Below are 8,394 nucleotides of genomic sequence, written 5' to 3'. Positions count from 1 at the left end.
GAAATAAAAGACGGGGGACCACTGATCTGAGCAAGAATCTCATCTCACAAGTGTGGAAGCTGATGCTCAGGCAGGAGGATGAATTTACCAAGGGCTCCTCTATGCTGGCAGTCCTTGAGTTGTGCTTTTGGGAATCCTAGAGTAGGATCCTTGGGGATTTTAGTCTTTCCTAGGAAGGTTTCTGTCCCCAGCCACCTGGAAGCTGCTTTCTTGAGTCCTCCCCTAAGATTGTCCCAAAGATTAGAGCGAGGAGGGGGACAACCCACTTCCCATCAGGATCCCAAGGCCACCATCCTTCCAGAGACTTAAATCGAGACGAAAATAATTGTGAACCTTTGGAGGTCTCTAAGAGCCGACTGCTCCATTTCTCTCCCGACTTAGGTGACTCAGTCTTCCTAAGCGTCTTTCCCGAGGTGGGCCTGGCCCTCACAGCTCTGCCCCCATCTGCTCTCACACGTGGTGGGGAGGTGTTGAAACAACCACCTACTTCCCCGGTGCCCTCTTCCCAGCCCTGTCCAATGAGGCGGGAGAAACGGCAACAGAGACATGCTGAATCCATCAAAACCCCGAACCCCGGAAGCCACAGGCAGAGGCTGAGAAGGCGCCACTGAGATAGAAAGGCGTGGAAACAAAGGCCCAGAAAGAATGCCCTGGACAAAGAGGGAGACTCAGAAAAAGGCCTCGGGAGAGCGACGAAGGGGCCAGAAACGAGGGAAAGAGACGGGAGAACCAGAAAAGAGAGAGAGAAGAGGGGGAAGATGGAGAAGTCAGAGTTTGAGAAAAGGGGTGGAGGATGGAGACCGCGCTGGCAGGAGACTGAGGCGCGCGGGGCCGGGCGCGGGTCCCAGGTCCCCGGGGGCGGACCCTGCTGGCGGCGCCTGGCCCCGCTGCGGCCGTCGGAGCAGCCACATTCCTCCGGGTTTCCCACACATTCGCCATCAAAGCGTCCCCAAAGCCCCAGCTTTTCCCGCGCCCCTCCCCCGCCACTGGCTGGAGAAGCTATTTTTCACCCCCTCCTGGTCTTTAATCTGTTGTGGGAAAAGAAAGCGGCTTTTGTTGAACGAGGGGCTGCTCGGGGGGCGGGGAGGAGGCACGGGCGATTGTGTGTCCCGCAGCTGCGCGCCAACGCTGGGGTGGGGGCTGCCGGGGTGCAGGCCGAGCTGGGGCCGTCCGGGAAGGTGGGCCAGGGCGGTAGAGACAGCCTGGTCCCGGGGTGCACGTCAAGGTGGGCCTGCCCATGAAGGTGGGTTGGAACTTAGGGTGTAGGGACAGCCGGGGTGCGGTCAGGAAGGATGGCAAAGAAGAGGGAATGGAGTACTCTTGCCATTGTTCCCTTGGCCAGGAGATTGCAGGAAGATGGACTCATACGGGCTGGGTGTATAGAATTCTGCCCAGGCTGGGGCTGCAACCCTGCAAAGGACAGACCGCGATTAATGTTTGGTTTTTATGGGCTGGGCGTAGAGCCCGGCGTCTCTTGAATGCTAGACAAGCACTGTACCAATGAGCTACATCCTCAGCCAGACAGCTTGCACTTAAATCCATCTGGCTGCATGCAGTCCTCACCTGAGACCCAGACATGCAACTCACACCCAGGCAGCCTCACTCCAGAAAGTGGGTACAACCCACGCTCGTATTCAAAGACACACACGCTGCCTGACGCCAAAGTACTGTGGGGCTTCGAATGTGTTTCCCTCGATTTCCATCCCCAAAGCGTTAGTTTGTAGTCCTCCCTTTCCTACCTCCCGACGGCTAGCTGTGTGACCTTGGTCAGCTGACCTCACCTCTTTGCGCCCCAGTCAGTGTGAGAGTTGAGGGTGATGACGGGTAAAATGCCTGCTCAGTTAGGTTTGATGAGACACAGCCTCTGATGGGGGCACGTGGAGGGATGGCGAATTTAAGGACAGCCTGGGCTACATAGCAAGATACCGTCTCCTGAAACATAAACAAACGAAATGTCAAACTAGTGTTTGACATTCAGCAAACGCTAGGGCTGCTACGCAAGTCACTGCTACACAAGCCGGCTTGGTGACTCTCGGTTTATCCTCAGGAGCAGTGTGGCCTGCAAGAGGCTCCCTGCGAGCTCCAGCCCAGCCTCTGCCTTCTGGCATCCCAGACTTCCCAGCACTCTGCAGAGTTGTGGTCCAATTGGGGGTGGGAGATCCCTTCCTCTCTGGCAGGGTCAACCCTGTCGCCAGGCCCTCCCCTCCCCTCCCATCTCCTTCCCCTGGCAGCTTTTGAACTGCAGCTGGGCCCCAGGCCAAAGCAGGACAATGTCTGGGTAGGGTGGACACTGTTCTTCAAGGTCTTTTTTGTCTTCATCTTTCCTTGCCGTGGACTCTGGACCTCACCATCCTTCCGGGGCCTTTCCTGAAGCCCAAACTCAACTATCTGCTATAGCGAGAGAGGTTGGGAGCCACAGGACCGAAGGGCAACCGGAGTTTGAACTTTTACGTTTCTATTTTGTTTTCAGTGCTAGACATCAAACCCTAGGGCCACCGTCACCTCTATGCTACACCTCATCCCCACCCCCCAGGCCCAGTGATTCTATATTAAATCCTGCAGACCAGGGCCTGGATGTCTATAGTTTGTAATCTCAGCATGCAGGAGGCCGAGGCAGGAGGATCATCACAAGTTATAGGTTAAGCTGGTCTACCCATGAGTTCTAGGTCAGCCAGGGGTACAAAGACCTGACTCAAAAGAACAACAGCAAAAATAAAAACCCAAATCCTGTCTCTAAGTGGTGGTGTCCCAAAAGTACTTAGGATGACTGGGGTAGAACCGAGCTTAGATGTCATTATTTTATTTTTTTATGTGTGTGTGTGCTTACTTCAGCAGCACATATACTGAAGTTGGAACAATGCAGGGAAGATTAGCATGGCCTCTGAGCAAGACCTGAAAATTAGTGAAGCATGCTGTATTAAAAATTCTTGCAGCAGCCAGGTGGTGGTGGTGGCATAGGCCTTTAATCCCAGCACTTGGGAGGCAAAGGCAGGTGGATCTCTGTGACTTTGAGGCCAGCCTGGTCTACAGAGTGAGTTCCAGGACAGCCAGGGCTACCCAGAAATCCTTTCTCAAAAAATAAAGCAAAACAATTAATGTATGTGGGTATATGTGATGTATGTAAGGTTACGCACATCACAGCACCAGCGTGGAGGTCAGAGGGCAACTTTGTAGGACTGATTCTTTCATTCTGTCTCCGCATGGATTCTAGAGTGTTCATCAGGTTTGCTCAGCAAGTGTCTTCATCCATTGAGGCATTTCACTACACTGACTTGTGGCGATTCCCCTGCCTCTGCCTCCTGAGTGATGAAATTGTTAAGTCTGTATAGCACCAGGTTCGGGCCTCCAGGATTTAATGTTATCTATACCAGGAGTTCTAAGGGGCACAGATGAGTTCAAAGTCTTCTTAGGCTACACAGTTAGACTCTGTCTCAAAAACACCCACAGCTTCTCCTCAATAGAGAATCTCACACACAGTGTAGGTGCTCAGAAAATACCCCCTCTGGCTTACCCCATGCCAGGGGCAAAGCCAGGTGTGGGGCACCCATGGTCACTGATCATTGGTGAAACAAGAGGTTAGGTAGCTTTCGGTTGGTGTGGCTGGAAGATGGAGAAGGCATCCAAGTTGACTCTAATTTAGTAGGAGTCACCACGTAGCGAGGGTCAGAGGAAGTGTCACACGGGGAGGGCAGCTGGAACGGTAGTAGAGTGTGCTTTGCTTGTGCAAGACTCGTGTGTTCTGTCCCTAGCGCTTAAACGAGCCTTGTACTTCTCACCCTACCTAATGGGCCCATTTAACTTTTCTCTGCCTTCTCAGGGGCTGGTGAAATGGCTCCAGCAAGTGAAGTCACTTTTCACAGTGCCCGAGGACCTGAGTTTGATCCTCTGGAGCCACACAGTGGAGGGAGAGAAGCAACTTTTGTAAACTGACCTCTGACCACCACGCATGCACCCTGACGTGTGTGTATGTGTGTGTGTGTGCACACACAAATACATAAATAAATGCAATGACAGTCATTTCTGAGAGGTCCTTGGGAAGGGTAGAGGAAAATGAATATATGCAGATGGTTAGAAGCTTTGGAGACAGGATGAAAATCTTGGCTTTCCCACTGAATGGCTGTATGACCTGTAGAAATCGCCTCTCTGAGCCCCTTATGTGGCCACAAAATGGGTCAGTGAAGCTAGGCATGGAGGAACACATTTGTAACCCCAGTACCCGGGAGGCTGAAGTGAGAGGATTTCAAGTTTGAGGACAGCTCAGGCTACAAGGTGGAGACTCTGTCTCAGAAGAGTCAATGAGAAAATGCAGGGCCAGGGCCCAGGCTGAGAGTGGAGGGCATAGCACTCACAGGTCCCAGGTTCCATCCCCAGCACTGTAAAAACCAAACAACCAAATCAAACAAAACCAAACCAGCAAAGATTAGGTAAACAGTGCTTGTCAATCAGGACTCAACAGTGATGAAGGCGGCCGGCAGCAACAGCTCCAAGTATTTCTGAAGTGTAGAGGAGCCCATCTCAAAGCCCCCTAAAATGTCCACCTTTAGAAAGACTTAGGTTCCCATGTCTCTTATATCGCTTTTCTCAGTATTGCCCACATTTCTGGGAACTGCCGCTGGAGGAAGCACTAACTTCAAGGGACACAGCATATCACATAAAAGCAAGTACTTCCCATCTTCCGTCCCCTATGGTCCTCCCAGCTGCCAGGTGGGTAAATAGTATTTCCTCCCCATTTTTATAGAGGTGGTAAGGAGTGAGGGTGGATAGCCTAGGCGATGCTAGAATATGCCTTCCTCGTGTCCTCTGGATGTGGGGTTATACCTTGGGGTTCATATTTGCTGAGAGAAGCAGGGATAGGCTCTCAGTGTACGGCTGGGAAATGCTCAGCCCATCTTTATGGCCGCTTTCTGAACAAACAGGTAGATATCAGAAAACGCATGGGCTGGCAAGATGATTCCGTGAATAAAGATGCTTACCGTGCAAGCCCGAATGCCTGAGTTTGGTCCCGGTACCCACAGTAAAAGGAAAAAACCATATCCCCCCACCCCCAGCTGTGTTCTGATTTCCTCGAATCGAATATGTTGTGGCATGGACACATCGTGGCACATGCCCATACCTTCATATACATACATCACTTACACACATTTAAAAAAAAAATGCAACTTCTGGGACTTTTAAACCAACATAGAATACTTAATGCTTATGAGAACTAGAGGCAGAGAGGTCAGGGAGTCAGGAGAGCAGAAGGGTTGGATCTTGGCCACGGGTCAGTCACAGACGTTCGACATAACCTTGGACAAGGTTCTAAGGTCCCTGGATCCTCGTGTCTACACATGGAGAAAGGATACCGAGCTAGCTTGACAGAAGCCCAGTTTAAGCAAGACATCTGCAATCCTCATCATCATGACATTGACTTTGAAATTCACAGCCGAGAGACCCCACTGCCACCACGTCTTAAATTTCTAAAGACAAAATAGTAATAGCTTACAGTTCTGCCAGCTCCTCAAAAAAAAAAAAAAATCAGAGAGCACAACATTGATTTTTTTTTTTCTTTTTATAATTTTGGCAGAGGAAGATTGCAGTTCCTGGAAATGCTTACAAAATGATTCCTGACACTAGGAGGAGAGAGTTAAAAGAGGGGAAAAGTAAAAAGAAAATTTATCTGCATACAGATAGAAAGGAGGAAGGTGGAAAGAAAAGGCATAAACAAAAGAACTAAAAGAGAAAGGGGGGTCTTTAAAAGGCCTCAATTCAGGGGACGTTATCAAGGTCTCAGAATCTGCGATTCACAAGCTGCTCGCCGGCTGGGGTGGCGCAGGCCCCGCCCCTATCTCGGGTGTCGGGTGTTCATTGGTGGAAGAGGCAGTCGCCGGCCGGTGACTGCCCGAGGAAAGGTTGCCTGGGACACGCATCCCTGTGTGAACGCATGACGTCCCACCCTGGCGCCAGGCTGTCTGGGGCTGAGTCTTAGATCAACACAGCTGTGGGACCCGGACCCACAGCTGGGCAAAGGAGCGGATTCCTCAACAAAAAATAGGATTGTGGGAAAAGTTCTGAAACAAAAACAGCGCAGACAAAAGCCTTAATGACATCCTTTCATAAAAATAAAAAATGCAAGAGGGGGGAAAAAGCTGGTAAAAGGAGCAGAACTGGGAACAGAAAGTTCAGAGGCGTTTGGAGTAAGAGGCTGAGGCCCCGCCACCGCTAAACAAGTTGCAGAAGGCCGGGGCGAGCCGGCCAGTCTGCTAGGCGGGGAAGAGAGGAGTCTTTGGGGTTTAAACTCTATTCAATGTTCCCAACCTAATCGAAAACCTTTCCTTTGACACTTAGACCCTTAGGGTCAGAAAAGATCCTTAAAGGTCTTTTACCCCCCTCCCTATCCTCCCCTCCCCCAAGTAAGGTCCAGGAAGAAAGGATTTGTTTCCAAAGGTAAATTCTTGGCTTGAAAAGGACAGAATGCGGCTAGATAACCCCACTGCACCCTTCTGCCCTATCCCACATAGCCTATGGCCATTTCAGCCCGGACGCATCAAGAGGAAATAATAAACGCTTTGAAGGTACTTTGCAAACCTTAAACCCAGTAAACCCGCTATCCAAGCCAGAGGCAACAGAGGTACTGGAGGACCTGAGACCCTGGGTGGGCTAAGCGCTAGGCACTTACCACACTTGGCCCCATGCAGAACTAATGCTGATGGAGGATGCTTGTGCGGTTCTTCTCTTTTTTGAGACAGGGTCTCATTATGTAGTCCCTGGCTGTCTTGAAACGCACTATGTAGACCAGGCTGGCTTTGAACTAACAGAGATATGCCTGCTTCTGCCTCCTGAGTGCTGAGATTAAAGGCCTTTTTTTTTTTTTAAAGAAATGTGTCAGAGCTGGGTGTAAGGCACACCCCGTTAATCCCAGCACTAGCATTTGAGGCCAGCCTGATCTACAGAGTGAGTTCCAGGGCAGCTAGGGGCTACACAGAGAAACCCTGACTCAAAAAAAGGAAAAATAAACAAATAAATACAAACAAACACACGAGATCATTTTCATGAACTCCACTTAACAAGCAAGAAAAGTGAGGCACAAAGAATAATTTGTTCCAAGTTCACACTGTGAAAGCATTTGAACATAGGTCTGCCAGGCAATGAAGGCCATGATTTTTCCAGAAGCTCCTGGAATGAGTATTTTGCACAAACATACAGAAGTCTTCACGACAGCCAAAGAAAGGGTCTTCTGTTTAGTTATTCGGTAGTCTCAGCCTCGGAGATTTCCCTTCTCCTGACCAATAGCTGGCATGTAACTTCTTCAGCATATAGAGACTGATTTGTGTTTTTACAGGTTAGATTCCCTTTTTCTGGAACTGAAAGAGCTGTCCTTGAGAACTTTCATATTCCCAGGAGAAACTTCCCAAGGATTTTATTGGGACACAGGGCCCTGTGGAGTGATGGAAAAGGCTTCCAGAGGGGCTTTACCTGTGACACTGGACATGATTCACATGCCCCCCAGCCCCTTGCCACCCCACATGCTCTGTCCAGCTGTCAGACAAGCGTAGATTTCTTGAGTCAGAAAGTATAACAATCCCTTAGTGCCATCTCCCTCTCTTCTCTCTCTCTCAGAAGTCAATCAAAGCCAGGGTCGCTGGTTTTGCTCAAGATTATATGTAGATGACCAACAGTTAGCAGAGATGGCTGATTGAACCCAGCATTCTGGCTTCCTAGTCCTTCCCGCTGTTGGAACTGTCCCAGCTCAGAGGTCCCTTTGTCCTGTTGATCAGTGCCACACACTACTGAACACTTAATTGTTTCCTGTGTTAATCTCATCCCGGACATTGTGAGGTTCTTGAGAGCAGGGCCCTCTGTTTCATGTGAAGCAACTCCATAAATATTCACTAGGCTTACTAAGACAGCAATCTTGGCTGGGAGAACCTCACCTGGCCTTTTCCAAGATGGAAACCAGAGTCTTGGAACTACAGGGTTTTCAGAGTCTGGGAAGTAGAGAGAAGACAGGCAAAGAATACAGAGTGCACTGTCCTTTTGCAATAGGGGGGTGCAATGTGTCCCCTTGCCTGCCTGCTGGCTCTTCCTGATCTCTCAGGCGGTGATGGAGCTACTTCAGCAGGACTAGGGATAATCATGTCCAGGTGGCTGCCCTTCCACAGCAGAAGGAGACAGACAAGGGAGCAAGCGCTGAAATTGCTATTGTTTCTGCACCGAATGTGGAAAGTGTGGGGAGGAAGGGAGGCTGTGCAAAATGAGGAAGCAAGAGTTAAAAGGGATTTGCTGACCCATTGCTGTATGTGCATGGAGGGGACCTTCTAAAAGGGTGTGTGCAGAAGTGATTCCTTCTAGTCCTCCCTATCTGAAACCTTGTCCAGACTTCTAATCAAACTCCCTGCCAAAGCACAAGTGGGC

At 50.2% G+C, this 8,394-nt stretch overlaps 1 non-coding gene across 1 annotated transcript; it reads left to right on the top strand.

Annotated features, from left to right (window-relative positions):
• The first annotated feature begins 2,819 nt into the window (after nt 1-2,819).
• Nucleotides 2,820-2,922, top strand: LOC130884561 (U6 spliceosomal RNA). Its single transcript, XR_009058081.1, has one exon. It is a non-coding gene; the product is annotated as a U6 spliceosomal RNA (small nuclear RNA).
• Nucleotides 2,923-8,394: the final 5,472 nt, after the last annotated feature.

Source organism: Chionomys nivalis, chromosome 11, assembly GCF_950005125.1.
Source record: "Chionomys nivalis chromosome 11, mChiNiv1.1, whole genome shotgun sequence".
Lineage (NCBI taxonomy): Eukaryota > Metazoa > Chordata > Mammalia > Rodentia > Cricetidae > Chionomys > Chionomys nivalis.
The sequence above is the reverse complement of the archived record's forward strand: the minus strand, read 5'-3'. Positions and strand labels throughout refer to the sequence as shown.